Source organism: Bombus flavifrons, chromosome 12 (assembly GCF_040668555.2).
Source record: "Bombus flavifrons isolate JBK064 chromosome 12, iyBomFlav1_principal, whole genome shotgun sequence".
In the NCBI taxonomy this organism is placed as follows: domain Eukaryota; kingdom Metazoa; phylum Arthropoda; class Insecta; order Hymenoptera; family Apidae; genus Bombus; species Bombus flavifrons.
Window position 1 is genome coordinate 5,914,497 of NC_138453.1, and position 16,536 is coordinate 5,931,032.

Sequence of the window (16,536 nt, forward strand, 5' to 3'; positions counted from 1 at the left end):
GATTCCACAATCCACACGCAACGAGTGAATTAAGGTACGACTCACACGATGGTCGATCGGTCAGCACACAGGATCGTTAACGTGAGCTCGCGCGCGCACGCTCGTTGAAACGCGTAAACGGTTGAGATACACACTGTAGTAGCGTACGTGTTACGATGTATTATGAGTTAAACAACGTAATGATAGGCACGGCGCCAGTAACTCGGCGTATCTCTTGCGTGCCATGTATGCAACGGGTGTCTTAAAAACGCCGCCGATTCTCTGATATCGGTGATCGTTGAAAGTGTTTTCCTCTGTTCCCATATCGTCTGCATGCATCATTACTCGAACGTTTATAAATACCGTTACCAGGATTTTATGTGTTAGCTATAGATGAAGTTCAAAGTTTTCCATTGTTCCTTAGAACAATTTAAAACGTGATAAAATTAATTAAAGCGATCAACTGTGTATTTGAACACGTCCGTGTCAACGATCGTTGGGATGCAAACGTACATACGAATGAGTGGTACCGATATGGGACAGTGGCTATTATCAATCACGGTTTAACAATGATAAACGATAGCCATCGTATATACGAGACAATTTCCCACAAATCCACGGTGAGAGCTTCTTATCGTCGTTCACGTTTGTTACCATGATTTCTAGCTTCCCCACGGTTCTTCTGACGAAAGAGTTAAAGCACGAACACGAAACTTCCGGTGCAATGAACCCCGTTAAAGTAACGCGCGGCTTGTTACGACACCAATATTAGTTTTACGACTAGCTTCTGGAAATAGATCGATGAAACCATACGTCATTGAAAAGCTGTTCGACAGCCTATATATACTAGACACGCGACTGTTGAAGGAGTGCAGAATGCACCTGCAACCCCCAGCGAGGGTAAATAGGGTTCGTGGAGACGTGACTGGTTGTGGCAATATCTCTCTTCTCTTTTCTTTGTCGGTGTAGACTTGCTGGATGAATAATAATTATTCTATTTTTAGAGGAAGACTGTAGCAAAGAATAATATCTTTTCTCCAGTTCAGTAGTGAAATATTTTTAGCGGATTAAAGAATATTTTACCTCTGAAAAATAGCAATCGCATAAAATAGAATCTCGTAGTTTATTGACAATTACTGATTCAAGATTTTATATTTTATTAATCAGTTAAAAAAGATTTTATTTTTGGTAAATAATGCAGAATAAAAACTTTTAGGTGCAACATTAATCACTAATTTAATAATCTAAATCTTTTTAACTGATTACAAAATTCTATTTCCGGGAAATAACAAGGGTGAAGAGCATAATTTTTTCAAATTCAATAACAATTACTGATTCAACGATATAAATTTAACTACTCAGGAAAGATAGAACAAAGTTTGTGATATTGATTAATCAGGAATAAATTTATATTTAGAATTACGAAACCAGGAAAATCCAAAGTGATAAAAGGACACACATTCCAGTTGTTTTTCGGTCTTGATATAGTATACGACTTATTGACACTTGGTCAAGTGAAGTCAAGAGGACGGGTTAACTGAAGACGAGCGTCACCGCTGTGCAGGCCATTTACTTTCGGCTCATAAGCAATAATCTCGTTCATCATTAATGGTTCTCCGTAAAAACGAAAAGATTTACCAACATAAAATTATTTTCGATCGATCTTGATTCCTAAAGCACCTGTGCGCAACGATTAATCGGAGGAGAACGGAATTATGGAATTTTAAGTGGTTAAGTTCGAGACTTCGTGCATTCATTTCGCAGTGACTGCCTCGCTTCTGCATTATTCATGAAAAAGAACCACCTCCGTTCCAGATAACCCTCTGTTGTCGACCTTATCGCCTTATGGTTGCCGCAATACCAGTCAGGTGTGTGCATTGTGCACCGACCGAACAGAAGGGCAACTTTACAGGCCTAGGTTAGGAAAATGCAAGGACAGAGAAAGCCGTATGATTATGTACATAGATAACGACGTAGACATTTCAGTTTTTGCCCTTTCGTGACTTCATTGTACCTGGGTATCGCGAAAAAATTATACGTCATGTGTAACTACGAAATGATTGCTGAATAGACAATTTATTCGTCTGAAGATTTTCTTTGACCAACGTGTAATGTGGAGATGTGGACATTATTCCCGTATGCATATTTGTAGACAAGGCAGTTTTCAGTGTAATCTTGAATTTCTGAAGTCAATTATTTTCTCAACTTGGCCTAGGAAATTTAAACTTCAGTTTTCAAGACCTAACATTTTTTAAGTTTCCCCCTAAAATACAATTCTTAATTTAATCTTAATATTTACAAGGCCATGTATTCTCTTAACCCTCTCATACAAACGGAGTTTTTAATCCGATCTTGGACTTTCAAGGTCAAATAATTGAAGTTTCCTAGAAGAATATTTCGAATTGAAATATCATTTCATTATCTGTGTTTTCTTTCTTGTTCAACAAATCTTCAAGTTGGACAACATTTTTTATGAATAAAATATCTTTTAAAGTAAACGAATAAAAATGTTTCGAGGAATTAAATAATTGAATGGTACTTGACAGTTAATGGATGGGAAGCTAACTGAAAATGAGCGATGTTACGCGATTCTCTATGAGATTAGAATCGTACATACCTCGAGTTAGCGTAGAATTGTATTGTCACCCTACCACGGTCCACTAACCGGATGTAAGCGTTCCGTATGTACTGGTTGTGCCGCTAATAATCGCGCGCGTGTTGGTGGTAACGGGGGACTTAAAGTTGGTCGAGTTGTTCTCGTTTAAAACAATCAGCAGCAGAGGAAGGACCAATTATACGAACCTGCGACCGTCTGTCACCGACCTCCTGTTCTCTTAATATCGTAGATCAGAGCGCACTAGTAAATATAAACAAGCTGTAGAAGAAGAAGAAGAAGAAGACGAAGAAGAAGAAGAAGAAGAAGAAGGTAGAGGAGGAAAAGAAGAAACTAATGGAACGGTCCATCAATCAGACATAGAGAACTCTCGGATGAACCTCCCTGAATAAAACTAATTCGACATGAGAAATCTTCAACAACGACGACCCAACGATTTATTTAAAACCTTGACAAGTTTCTCAGAATCAGTCACATACATCTGTTACATAGATCCTGTAGTAAAGAAGGCACCAGTTAAATAATCATACCGTAGAAATGGGCATAACTCCTTCTAAATAAGCAAGTATTAGTTCGACGAACGATCGTCACGAAGTGGTACAATCTGTCATTAGCGTAGAAGTAAAAGTTAATAAGAAAGTTGGATACAGTATTGCGTGTGCAATTAGTCACCATTAAAGACAGACGAGTATCAGTGTTGCGTATTCGCGAGCCAAGATAGACAGACAGTTGTCATCTTATTGGAGTAATTACACGTGATGGCGCACACGGGATTAGAACGTAAATTACTCGAACTCGATGGTTGTTGACGTTGTACATTTCCTCCGTCCGTCTCAAAAGAGAGTCGAACAGCCATGCTGACTTCCGAGCTGGATTTACAGTTTAATTTATCCGGCCATTAAGCATTGCGACCCACAAAGTTGCCGGTGAGTTGCGATTGTCGTTCTTTAATTTGGCCTTCGGAGTGGGAACGGAAAAGGAGAATGAAAACAGCGTGTGGAAAGCAACGGGCCAGACCAGTTTTCACCGTGTCGATGCGCGTGAAAATCTGATACGACACAGAAGAGGTTTCCATCTTAATTGCGGCGAAGTTTCTTTTCCCTCGCTGAGAATTTCGCGAGTGACAACTAGGTTCTTTCTTCTTTTTTCTTTTCTTTTCTTTTCTTGGCGCGCACGTTTTAATTGGGCGCATCAAGTGGCTTATTTTTCGAAGAGCTAGATCTTCAGACGTTCTCTCTTTAAAGTAGAAGCACGCGTCTTCTCTCGAGACTATAGCCACCGCCGACAGGAGACGAGTATTTTGCTCGCAGCAGCCTACTCCATATAAAAAATAAAAGAGCAGAGGTCGAACAGCCGTCTACCGACACTCCACTCCAAGTGGACGTACTCCGGGACACCCTGTGTAAACAGCTGCGCTGATTTCCTGACCAATGGCCATTAAAATATCGATTTCGATGCGTGATTCGTGATGCAAAAGCACTGGAGAATCTTGTAACAGTGCTCTACAGGTGAAGCTATCGGATGAAATAATCAGGTTCAACAATATCGATGATTTCTCCGGTTCACTATCTATGCTAATACTAGGCAGCTACATTATATAGCCGTGTCCCCGTGTAGTTTGTTGCGTAACGCGTTTATTGGATCCGTCTCATTATCTTCATTGTGGAGTTACTGAACCAAAAAATTGCCGCAGAGGAACTGAAGAGAAACACGATTTAATTAAATAATTAAGGTGCTCGAGCATTTACGCATTCAATTCTGTAATTTAACTGCTATTTATTATAACGAAGATATATAAAATAAAGCTTGTGCATTTTTGAAGCCTCATTCATATTTAAAAATTCGATAGAATTTCCATTTCGCTTAAAAAATTTGAAAAATTAAGTATATCCACATACGTATTTAGTCGCTATTTTCTCAATAAGAAAACCTTGAACGATACAAATATCATTTTGCATTTTTAACTTATTTTTGCATATAGATAATTTTATGCCAATTGTCCACTCGTATCTAATAGAAAATTAAACAATTTCGAATATATTATACAAGCATTCAAAGTCGATTTTCTGAAAAACGAAGCCATCAAAGAAGCATCTTTCTTACTTTTCATTTCCGTCTTCTATTGAATCACAATAGAAATCTCTCTATTGAATCACAATCTCTCTAATCTCGCTCGTACTACGTTTTTATGAATATGTTGTACATTGTACATGCTACATAATTTCTACGAACAACCGTTCTCGGTCAATGACCCATCCATAAAGAAAAAGTAGAGCCCGTAGAGGATGCGTTAACTCTTGAACCTCTCGCCGTGTCCACCAGCCGAGGAATCATTATCAACGAGCATGCACGCTCGACCATGCACCGATGCGTCCCGTGCAGTTTTGCTTTCATCTCGTGCCAAGAAGCCCGCAGAGACGGTACCATATGGCTCACAGAAAGAAGTTAGTATCGATAGGATGTACGACAGGAAGGAAACGTTCCAGCATGACCGTATTATGTTCCTAGGCATACCAAGAACATATTGCGAGAGGAAGACGATGGACGAGAGGGCGTGCATGCACGTGAAAGCGGGCACGCGATGCGACGATGAGGGCACGTGCCCTATATTCTTCGAGGAGCCTCCTCCGCGTCGCTTCTTTTGTGAAAGCGCCGGAAACGGGTGTCAATTGTCAGCCACTTGGACGTCGACGGACGTGCACCACCGGTTGTCCTTCACCGGTTGAATTCGAGAATGTCACTGCCCGTGTGGCCCTTTGCAAATAATTACACCCATTGCCTTAAGATCGTATCACGGACAAAGATATTCTTTCTTCGTTACGTATTTTGTACGAAAAGAGCTTTGAATTTGGTGTTGGGTGGTTGTATTAGCCCTTAATTAGTAGGTATCATAGGATTATAGGTAATCACGAAAGTTTAAGTCCGATTTGTGAAGTATGTTAGTTATTCTGTGCTATTGAGGTTCAATTTATATCCTGTATCTTGTGTAGTAAATACTAATGATCTTTATAAGATAAATTATAGAATATAAATTAAGACGTGGTATCCTAAAATCGAGTGACTGGATTATAAATTATCAGTGATTCAACGGTACCATTTGAGAGTGTACGTATGTAGAGAAATTAAGAAATTATGAAAAAGTGAAGTTGATCAGTCTGACCAACTTCAAAGAGGCTGAAATAAATTTCATCCGTCGACTTAAATTGGATAATTAAGAAATTCTCCGACACTGATGCTAATAACAATTTCAATTTTTTATATATCATTTCTATATCACTTTTATATATAACAAACGAGCATAATCTCCAGTTGCATTCGAAAGTACCTATTTTCATGTTGACGATAGCAATCGCGCATAATCGGCTCACGTGCTTGTTAATCAACTGAAATCAGCGGCAACGAGGGATCTCTCCCGCGCCGTTTGAAATTCGAGTCTCGTTCTGTTGGACGCGTGTTTTCGAGTCTCGAGCCGCGTAATTTCACTTATCCCTCGGACACTTACTCTTAATACGTTTCGATGAAACATACGGTCGTCGATCCGCGATAAGGATAGTTGGCGTGCCATATAACGTCCAGCAAACGGTTCATCGACGCGTAAGCCAGCATGGAATACACTTTCTGCGGTCGCGTTTAGCTGCAACGATGCTCACTTGTGCCGTTCTTAATGAAATCGCTCGATTACATCGTTAGCGGCTCGTCTAAGCTCTCGTTTTATACCTAATAATCGTCCGTGACGAGACGTTAATTATCGACTCCATGTGCTGCACGGATCGAGAGGCGCAATTACAAACTAGACCCTGCGTCGGGATACGTGCATCAACCTGGAAAATATGTTGCTCCGCAAAAACAGTTGATTGACAACGCGATTACGCACTGTGTGAGCTATTTTGTAAATCATCTCTGTTACTTCATCGTTGGTTGCATTCTTCCATAGATTGAACTTCACCTTGTCTTCCTCTCGATAATTTGTTACACTTTGAGAAGAACGGTGGAAATCGTTTTTAGAAGGATTTCCCGTTACCAGGTTTATTTATATCTATTTCTTCTTTATCATCATACATTCCGAGACTTTTGCATTTTTCAAAAATTCTTGGAGGTCTGACTTTTGGAAATTAAGAAATAATGGGACTCTATAGATCTCTGTAGAATGATCTTATCATTGATTGTTTGCAGTTTTCTGGAGATTGAACTTCATCTTGCCTTTCTTTCGATAATTTGCTGCAGTTTGTAATAAGCGGCGAGGATCGTGTTTTTATAAGGATTTCCCGTTACTAAATCTATTTACGCTTATCCCCTCTCTGTTATTACTCTCTGGAAACTTTTGCTGCTGTTAGAAAATTGTTGCAGCTATGACTTTTCGAAAAATAACAGGATTCTAAACTGTTCATATGGGATTTTTTGAATGCTGAGAAAATTCCGGTAGGTCTCATTTGACAAAGACTAAAATATAATAGGATTCTATAGGATTTATGAAGATTCTGCTGTATGTTAGAAACGCAAGGGCCACTGAACCTTCGGCGAAAAGTCGCGGAACATACGATGCAGTACGTCATAGTTGCGACGTCGCGACGATAGTACGAAATGCTTGCCTCCGTTAATGCAAGTGACAGTGATTGACCCTCGCGAGGAATTCTTGACCTCGCCACGCGAGCTTCAGACGCTTGAGATTGACCCCATTGCGTTCTATCTGACGACGTTGCTTTTTCCGGGCAAAAAGATCTCTGCGAACCTATTCCTGGTTCTATGACCATTTCAAATTGTATTCCAAGGAGTATTCTTAATCGTGTGTTCACTGGATACATAAGACGGTGAACATTACCTCGTCGGCTACTTCACACTCGCTGTTTCGTTTCAGATTCACGATAAGTTCTCATTGTTCGCTGCATAAATCGTTTGCGGTGCATAAACAGGATATGCAAAAGTAGTTGGTAACGTGATTACGAAATAATATCCGTTTTTTGCTTTATTCCAGTATCTATTCTAAAATTCATTTAAAATAATATTCATCACGGTGATTCAGTGTCTCCTTTGTGTGTACATTATGAATCGGTCTCGGACGATTTTTTCTATCTGCATGACTCAACAGCCAGTTTCTGTTATTTGTTCGTATTAGAGATATTAATAAGAGAAGTTGACGAAAGAAATTAAACCAAGAAGTGTATGAAAGAGTATATACATATACTGTCACTTATAAATATAAGAAATTTGATTAGAATACACTAATTAATGGTACTTTAATAATTAGAAGCAGTATGTATTACGTTTTTATAGAGTTGGAGGGCTATAGATTAAAATGACTTAATAAACAGCTTGTCAATAGTATATATTTCTTTTTGTACGGTTATATTGACGTTACTTGCTGATTTTAGATACCTACCAACTGCTTGAAATAATGATAAGTTGTTGTCTTTTATGTCAGTTTATAAGAATTTTCTTTATATGACTCACAATTTAGAAATTGCGTAGTCTGAAGGCAAAGAGCTTTTTAAACTACAGCATAGTTTCACAATGTTTGACAGTTACTCCGCTACTTCTAATCATTAATAATAAACTACGCACATTTACGCAAATTCGTGTTTCTGTTAATACAATTTAAAAAATGCGACCTAAGTAGGAAATTGTTTTACCCACGAGTAGTATACTTTCGATATTTTGTATATTATGTGTATTCTGTGTATTTTTCCACCATGAAATTTCACATAAATGCATAAAAATCCAGAGTCTATAAATAATTATCTTCTAGTATTGCCATTAATTATTAAATGCAGCAGAAAAATGGCGCAAAAGTAAAATTTTCAACGGAATATACAATCGAGCACTCTCTCTCCGGGTTTCTAGGTCCCACGTGTATACCTCACTGCTCCTTTCGGGATCGTCTCGAGTGATCCAGGTTGATCTCGTCTCTGGATTCGATGAGAAATCGCGGGCTTCTCGTTTCCTGCGGATTCTTACTTTCGCGCTGCCACTTTCCCGCCGCTGAACAATGCGCTACGAAAGCCTGGGAAGTCTAATTGTTGCCGAATGAAGCACACTTCGCACGCTCGATGGAAATTCGTATCCATTGGAGGCGGTTGAAGCCAGCGAGGAGAATTGCCACTATTCCTGGCTCCTTTTGTTGGTCGAATCGTCGCACGACCCGGTTTACATAACTTCGCTCGATGTGTAACGGGAAAAAAATCGCGGATTGGGTAATACAGCTTCCTTCGTTCACCTATCTCGTTTGCAGGAAATTGTTATCGAAATCTCCTTGATGTTCTGTTAATTAACTTCGTTAATCAATCCTCCAGTCTCTGACTGAGATTGGGTTCAATGATTTCTCACTTATGTATGATTGAAATTCTAATTGTTTAAATGTTTCCTGATTATCACTTGACTAGTGAATTGAAAGATTGATACCAGAATGCAATAACGAGGAATCAATTTTTTGTTGACAATAATTGTGAGTCTTCTGGTAGCAAAAGCGTCAGTTTTTGTTTGCAAATTGGTCTTTCATTTATATGTGATTTATTCTTCAATTGCTTAAATTTTAAGTTGAATTTAGGAACTAGTTATATTGAAGAATTAATAAGAGGCAAGTTGTAGATTACAGATTTCTGTTGCAGTATATACTATATTATTATACTTCTTATAATTTTACCAGTTTAATTGTAATTCGAGACATTTGCTTCAGCAATATTCCTTGGTTTGAGATCAAACTTGTTACGCAAGGGAATTCGTTAGCACTTTTAACTTGTGATTTCTAAAATTTCAATAATATTAATTCAAAAATTTTTTAAATGTTACTAATAACGTTAATCCAATTATGTATGAAGACTTTAATTATTGAATTGAAAGGTCGATGCGAACAAGTAACGATAATCTATAATATGGTCAACTTTTTACTGACAACTATTATGAATATTAATGACACCAGTGTTAAGGTATCTACTAATTACATTGTTTCTGTTTGAGTTTTCTGCTAATTCTATTAGAATTGAACTTATTAATTTCCCATTTACTATGTGATTTATTCTTTGGACAATTAAACGTTCTCTGATTTTGACCTGGCTCGCGACTCGAAAAATCGATACGAGTAACTAATAACGGGGAACACGATATTGGAGGTGATCAATTTTTCGCTGACAGCGGTTACGTACGTTGACGACATCGGTAGGAAAGGTATCTGTCTTCTCTATATACGATCATGTAACAGGTCGTATTGTACCTGGTCAGCGAACCTTTTGTCGTTTATGAAACGTGGCAGCAACAGGATCGCGGCTATTTTTATTACAACTGTACGATATTTGTCTCTAGTAGGTATCCTTGTCACAATCTACCTTCAACTCACAAGGAAAAAGATCTCTGCGGCAATATCAACTGCACGAGTTCCAATGAAATCACTTTCTATCGAGAATCTTGCTTCTGACCCAATGAAATTGCTTCGAACGAAGCTGCGCGACCTTGATTTCCTTAGAAGGCGAGGCAACCGTGCAGAACAATTGTTTCACAGCTTGGAGGAGCGAAAAGATGAGGTGGAGGACACGAATTACTGCCACTCAGGGTCGAGTTTTTGTTCTAAGCGTCGCCAGATCCTCCTCCTTCGTTTTTCTCTCTTTCTTTTTTTTGGCCGGAAATCAGAGAGTGGGGACACGTGCTCGAACAGCAACAGCACCTGAACACCCTGTAGAGAGGAACATGGCAGCTGAGAATCGAAAAGCACGTGCCAGCAAGGAAAGGGGCAAAGACAGACCGTCGTTCAGGATTCAATGGACTTCTGGAATAAGGAATTTATTATGAGAGGTCCTACCTGGGACTGGCTGATACTGCCACCATTCAAACCGAGGTCATGCACCACGTGTACGTGAGCTCGCATGAAAATTAATGAACAGACGTCGAACTACGTCGTGACGAAACCAAGGGGAGAATTCAGGAGTCTCTGTGCGAATTGTTAGCGTATTGTCTTCGCCATATCTCGCGTTTCCTTGTGCTATCTACTGTATACTGTGTACATACATGAACGAAAACCCTAATCGATATTTTAGTCTGAGTTTCATTCTCCGATTATCACACTTTCTAATAATAATTCTACATAATTCTAACACTTCTTAATAATTCTAAATAATTATATTGCTCGGTAATTCCCAATAATTTTTAATAATCCTTTTTGATTTTCAACCTCCGATTGTCTTACCTTCTAACAATAATGCTTCATTATTCTAAATAATTCCAATAGTTTTAAAAAATTCTAGTAGTAATACATGATTTGTAGGTATCAGTTATTGTTCCAAAAATTTTTTGGAGTAAAAAGATTAGCGAAAAAATAGACGGAAGGTGTAATAATGTGTATTATTCTAATAAAACTGACGCAAAGACATGACGTCAAATAAGTAAAAAGATTAGAGAGGGGGTCAGAAAATGAATATCGCAACTAGTTGTGTGGTTCCATTGGCGTGGGACACTCGACACGAAGAAATTCTACACGATCTTCGAGCCAACACCACACGATTTTGTTCGCGCTCTAATTATAAAGCGCGCCACTTCTCATAATCCCTTGCCATTTCCGGATTCCGAAAGATCAGCCGCTCAGCTCTCTTTGACCTGAATGGGGCCAGATTGCGAAAGGAGAAGTCTCACTTTTTCAGAGAAATTTCCATGCTTGAGAAACGCGATCTCTCGTTCGTTCTCCCCAATTTCAACTCCTTAGTTTCGTTCATCAATATATTACCAAGCGTCAACCTCTATTAAAGCTCACAGGCGTAATTTCGTGCAAAATATAATTTTAGGCTTTAGCGGTGTTAATTATGTAAGCACAGGAATCTGTTAGCTGATTAGAAAAGCAGCAAGGCCGTTCAATAGCATTTCCGTTGAAAGGTGTCGTTTACCTTGCTTAGAAACGGGGATACGTGATATAACGGGTGTCACGCTCGCGAGAGTGGGTTTGCTGTTCTACTTCAGCCATTGATAACGATAAATTCGCGATACCCCGTCTATTTTTAGTACATTGACGAATCAGCCACTTTTATCTACGCAGAAATTTGCCATGGAAATTTACGGGTGACTGTTCTGCTAGAAAAAGATCAAAATGGAAGGGAGACTTAGGTTGACTTTCATTTTCTGGCGATTAAAATTTGAGTTTGCTGGTTGAAAACTCATAAGTGTACCGAAAGTGCATTCTTGGAAGCACGACCGAGGTTTATGAAGGGCTTGATGAATTCCTGTTAAGAAAAGACCCTTCGTTATAACGCACCCTGTAAGCAGATGGTGTATCCATTCCACTCTGGTGCTCTTCCTCAATTTCTCTTCCCCCGAATTTTTTTACGTTTCACGCTCGATACGCCAGATTACTCGCTGGATTTTCATTTAGCGCGGGGTGGACTTCCTCTTCGTTGAATTCCTGCCTGTTAACTTCCCCATTAGGACGATTCTTTTACATGAAGCATGTTTTTTGGCTTCCCGGAGGGAAACTGTTAATTCTTCCAGTTTCACTGTCTCCTTTTATTCTTCGTTATTCGATTACCGAGTAAATTTAATTATGCAAAAGACTCGAATCTAACTGCTAGAGTTACTTGAATCGAATAGTTCAAATTTTTGTTCATTTTGGTACTTACATCATTTATCACTCGAATGCTTTCATCATTATTTAGCAATTCAGAAATCTAGAAATTTAGAGGGTGCATAAATGTATGACAAGAAATGTACAGGATTTACATTTACTTATTTATACATTATACTTCCATGTTTTTTCACAACCTACTTTTTAACTCGCATAACTAACATTGATCCATCTGCACTTTTTTCCTTTTCTAATACAAAGAATTATTTTATAATTATACCCATTGTAATAATACGCTTACAAAACACATTTTAAGGTTTCCATTTACGATCATATCTCTACCTTATCATAACCCTAAAAGCAAAAATAAATTATTCTATCGCTTGTAACACGTTCCATCCTACTCTGTGTGTAATTTACATTCTTTTTTATTAAAAAAGAAGTCATTCTTTACTCCTTCTTTTTGGTACTTAATATTTTGTTCACCATTTCAATAGCTCGATCAAAACCTCGACCAGATTATTATTCATATCACTTACGTTGGAAGTGGTTCCATACATATGTAGATAGGGATTGTTCTAACGACAGGATACTTTTAACGCACTCGAACTTCTAAGCAGGAATATCCTGACGTGTATTTCGGTTCGTACAGCCGGCTGGGAGTTATTGATGTTTCTGTGACAGGGTGGCTTCTTTTTTGAACTAGTTCCTGACGAGCGACAGACCCTCCCTTTGACACTTGTATGCGTTCGTCTACACGCTTTTTCTTATCTTCCATATTATTTTCTCTTTCATTAGCCGCCGCCAACGAAGAAAACACACGCTCTGTCGATCGAATGCAGTTCCTCTTTAGACTACGGCCGTCATTAGTGACTTGGATTCGATAGGAACGCGCTACTTCACTCGCTTCGTTATATAAACACAACCGATAACATGATCGACTTGTTGTGCGACAAAAATGTTTTATTAGAGCTGCCTGTTTTATCTTATAAACATGAAAACTATAAAGTGTGAATTATTCATTCGTATCATTTACAATCTATTAACTGCCAACTGTTTTTTTTTTAATTTTTTAACGTTATATAGGTTTCAGGTCATTGTTAATGAATAGGCGAAAAATATTCATGTAAAATATTTCATTATTTGAAGGTTACTATCGATAGTAGAAAATTGCTAGAAATGTATTTCTGTGATCTCCATACCGACGACCATAACAGCTAATATCTTAAAAAACTACTCAATGATTTGCTGACTCATATAGTAGTAATTATTTAATAATAAAAGTCGTAATGGTAATAGTACAGGAAACTTGGTATTCCAGTTGAGTGCGTAAATTAATTCTGTCTTTATAAACACGATTAAAGTTTTATTATCGATAAATATTAAATAAATACTAAATATTAAAAACGAACAAATCGTGTCTTGTCAAGATATATAAACGCATCTGTCATATCTTCAAACACGAGGAAATAAATTTACAACATGAGGAAATCTGAATGTAAAACAGAAACTTAACTCGAATTAATTTCCACATTCAACGAAACATCTTGTACAGAGAACAGAACGTTATAATGATCCAAATGGAGAAAAGTAGAAAGTTCTGAGAAGGCAGCTTCTGAAAATGGAATTTGGAGTCGTCGAACAAGAAGCGACCTTCGTGACCACGTTCAAGGAGCAGAAAAAGTCGACTAAGGATCGATACTTCGGTGCTCGAGCACTCGCGGATTCCGCGTAAACCGCATAAACGTTCGCGCGTAAGCGTATTGGAATTTCTGCGATGAATCAGAAATCTCGCAATGTGTCTACGTCGCGACAGTCTTTTCTTTCCTCTTCTCCTCTGCAGAAATTACATGTACGGTAGCACGGAGAAGACGTTAAAAATTCTAACAGTCCACAAGCGTTTTCTAACGCGACGTTGTGTTTACAAGAACGGCGTATATATATTACTGCTTTGTTAGGGCTCGTTAGAACGGAACACGCCAACTCTCTATCGATTCCCGGTCGTCGTAAAACACCACCGGGAATTCCACGATGGAGGCGTGCTAGGATCCCGCTGTTTGTTTAGTTGGAACGCAAATACGACCACGAACCTGGCGTTACGTTCTCTACAGACGATTTGAAATATCGGAAGTATCGAAAATATTCTGTTCCTGAGATAAGAACCATTTTTGAGGCTGAATTTAGCGTGCAGAATATTTCGTGTTACAATTTTACAAAATCGACTGGTATTTTCATAATTTCATTGGTATATTTATTACAGTATTAAAGTAGATTATACTCGTCTTCAAACAGTTCTGGTTTCTTGCGAAATTCTATGCATATACATTTAGTGATTGTTTAAGAATTTCAAAAGATACGATGAATATTATTATGAATATTTCTGTGAATTAAACTCAGTGATCATATGTGAGTGTGTCATTTTTCTCGGAAGAATATATAATTATCATATTCCTGGCTTTAATATAGTCATCACTGAAGACTTTAGTACAAGTATAGTATATTTGTATCGATTTTTACTTCCCTTTAGAATTTTCCTTGTAACTAATTTACACAACTATCCTTTTACTGTCGACTTGCTTTAGACTGTTTGTGCTCTTTAATATCGTATATTACAATTAATCAACTAACGAAGATAAAATTCTATAAACGACAAGACGAAATATATCAATCATATTTACACAAGGTAATTACGCTTTATTGTACAAATATGTACACCAATTATCTAGAATCTAGAATTATCCAGGCATACGGACCAGCCATTCGATGTTTGAACAAGCGTGTAGTAATTGATACGGGACACCCCTAAATTTGTCCAAACACGTTCACATATAATGCCCATTCAATTTATCCAAGGAATCGAATAGCCAAATAAGCCATAGACATAAAAGGGTCATATTGCGTTACAAAACGATACGCGGTGAAAGGATAATCTCCGCATTCTCTTTGAAACGTGCTCGTCGAATATGGCCGTAGCTTAGCGAAAATCTGAACGAGTTCAATCGAGGTATCACGAACGTCATACTCCGTTAGTTCCATGATTTCGCTTGGTATATTCCGAGAAAATCATTGTGCGCTGACACGTAGCCCATAATTCGAGCAGTGGCAAGTTTTGTACCGCGCGCGATTCGCCGCATTTGGCGCAGATCGTTACAGTTGGAAATAAAGCGTGGCTTGCGGTCATAAAATCTGCCTACACGTGTTTTCCAAACGCTGAGTGGTACTTGCAAACGTGTGGGCCAAGTCTTCGGCTAGTAACATCTGGCTTATTGACAGATTGGAGTTCGAACGTTTATAATTAGTTACTTGCTTCGACCGTGGCTCGTATTAATGAGCTTAATCTCTCGGACTTAACAAGCGATAAATGTATGCATTTGACGTTGGCAAAATTAATTCTGATTTTTGTGGTCTTTTTCACTAAAATACCAGCGGAATATGTTTCTAATATTAACCTTCGGTCAGAGGCTAGACCATTATCACCAACGTCGATTGCTTTATTTCACAGCGATAAAGCGAAGAGTCAAGTGAAAAGGCTTTTTATCCGCACGTGATAATTAAATTTACTTAAGAAATAAAATTGTTAATATAGTTTGATAAAATAATAATACTTAAATGTAAGGTAGAAAGCGATAATAAACTTGAGATATCTGTATGAGTCAAGACTGCAGCCTTCGCTGTTTGCAGGTTTAATAATTGATAGAAACAGGAACATTTTTTTAGCCCTGAAATATTTAGTTATTCTATAATGAAAGTTATATACTATTTGAACATTGCTTATTTTTATAAAATTTAATTTTACCGTACGAATTTCGATTATGGACATCTTGATTCTGTTCGTGTGGGGCTAACATCAATTTTCACACCCCATGTATTTAATATTATAGGCTACCGCTGTGTAAACGGGGCTTAATCCTGACATACGAATACACACAAGTATGACTTTTAACCATCTGCGAACGGGGTGATCTGGTGTCTGGTTTATTTTCGGTGCACACATCCCCTCGTAACTGGTGTATCTGAAGGGTTGATAGCGTTTTATGCAGCACGCGTGGCCAACGTCTGTCTCCGAGTTAATTATGGACTAATTGTCAAGGTTCTCGTCTCGTGCATCGAGGCTTTACCATTTTTTTCATAGTTCCTCCTGCGACAACAAGACGTCGTCTTCCTCCACGCTTTTTCTTTCTGCGATGCAGGCTCCTTCTAAAGAACCACGTATTCTTTCTTAGAACAACCCTCTCTCTAAATTTTAAGCTAGTGACTATTAAGAGACTTTTAGAATAATATTTCAATTCAATCAAAACATTGCGCAAAAGGATAACTGCTAGATATGTGAGACATTCAGACAGGATACTAACCCCAGAGAAAGAAAGAAGAGAAGAAAATAAGGATGTGAATGAAAGGGAAGAGAAGAAGA

The 16,536-nt window shown here is 38.2% G+C and overlaps 1 protein-coding gene across 3 annotated transcripts in view; it reads left to right on the plus strand.

Moving 5' to 3' along the window:
- The window catches only part of rau (RA domain-containing protein rau), a 50,692-nt gene that overhangs the window by 29,488 nt on the left and 4,668 nt on the right, over nucleotides 1–16,536 (plus strand). The gene's annotated exons all lie outside the window — the stretch shown is intronic.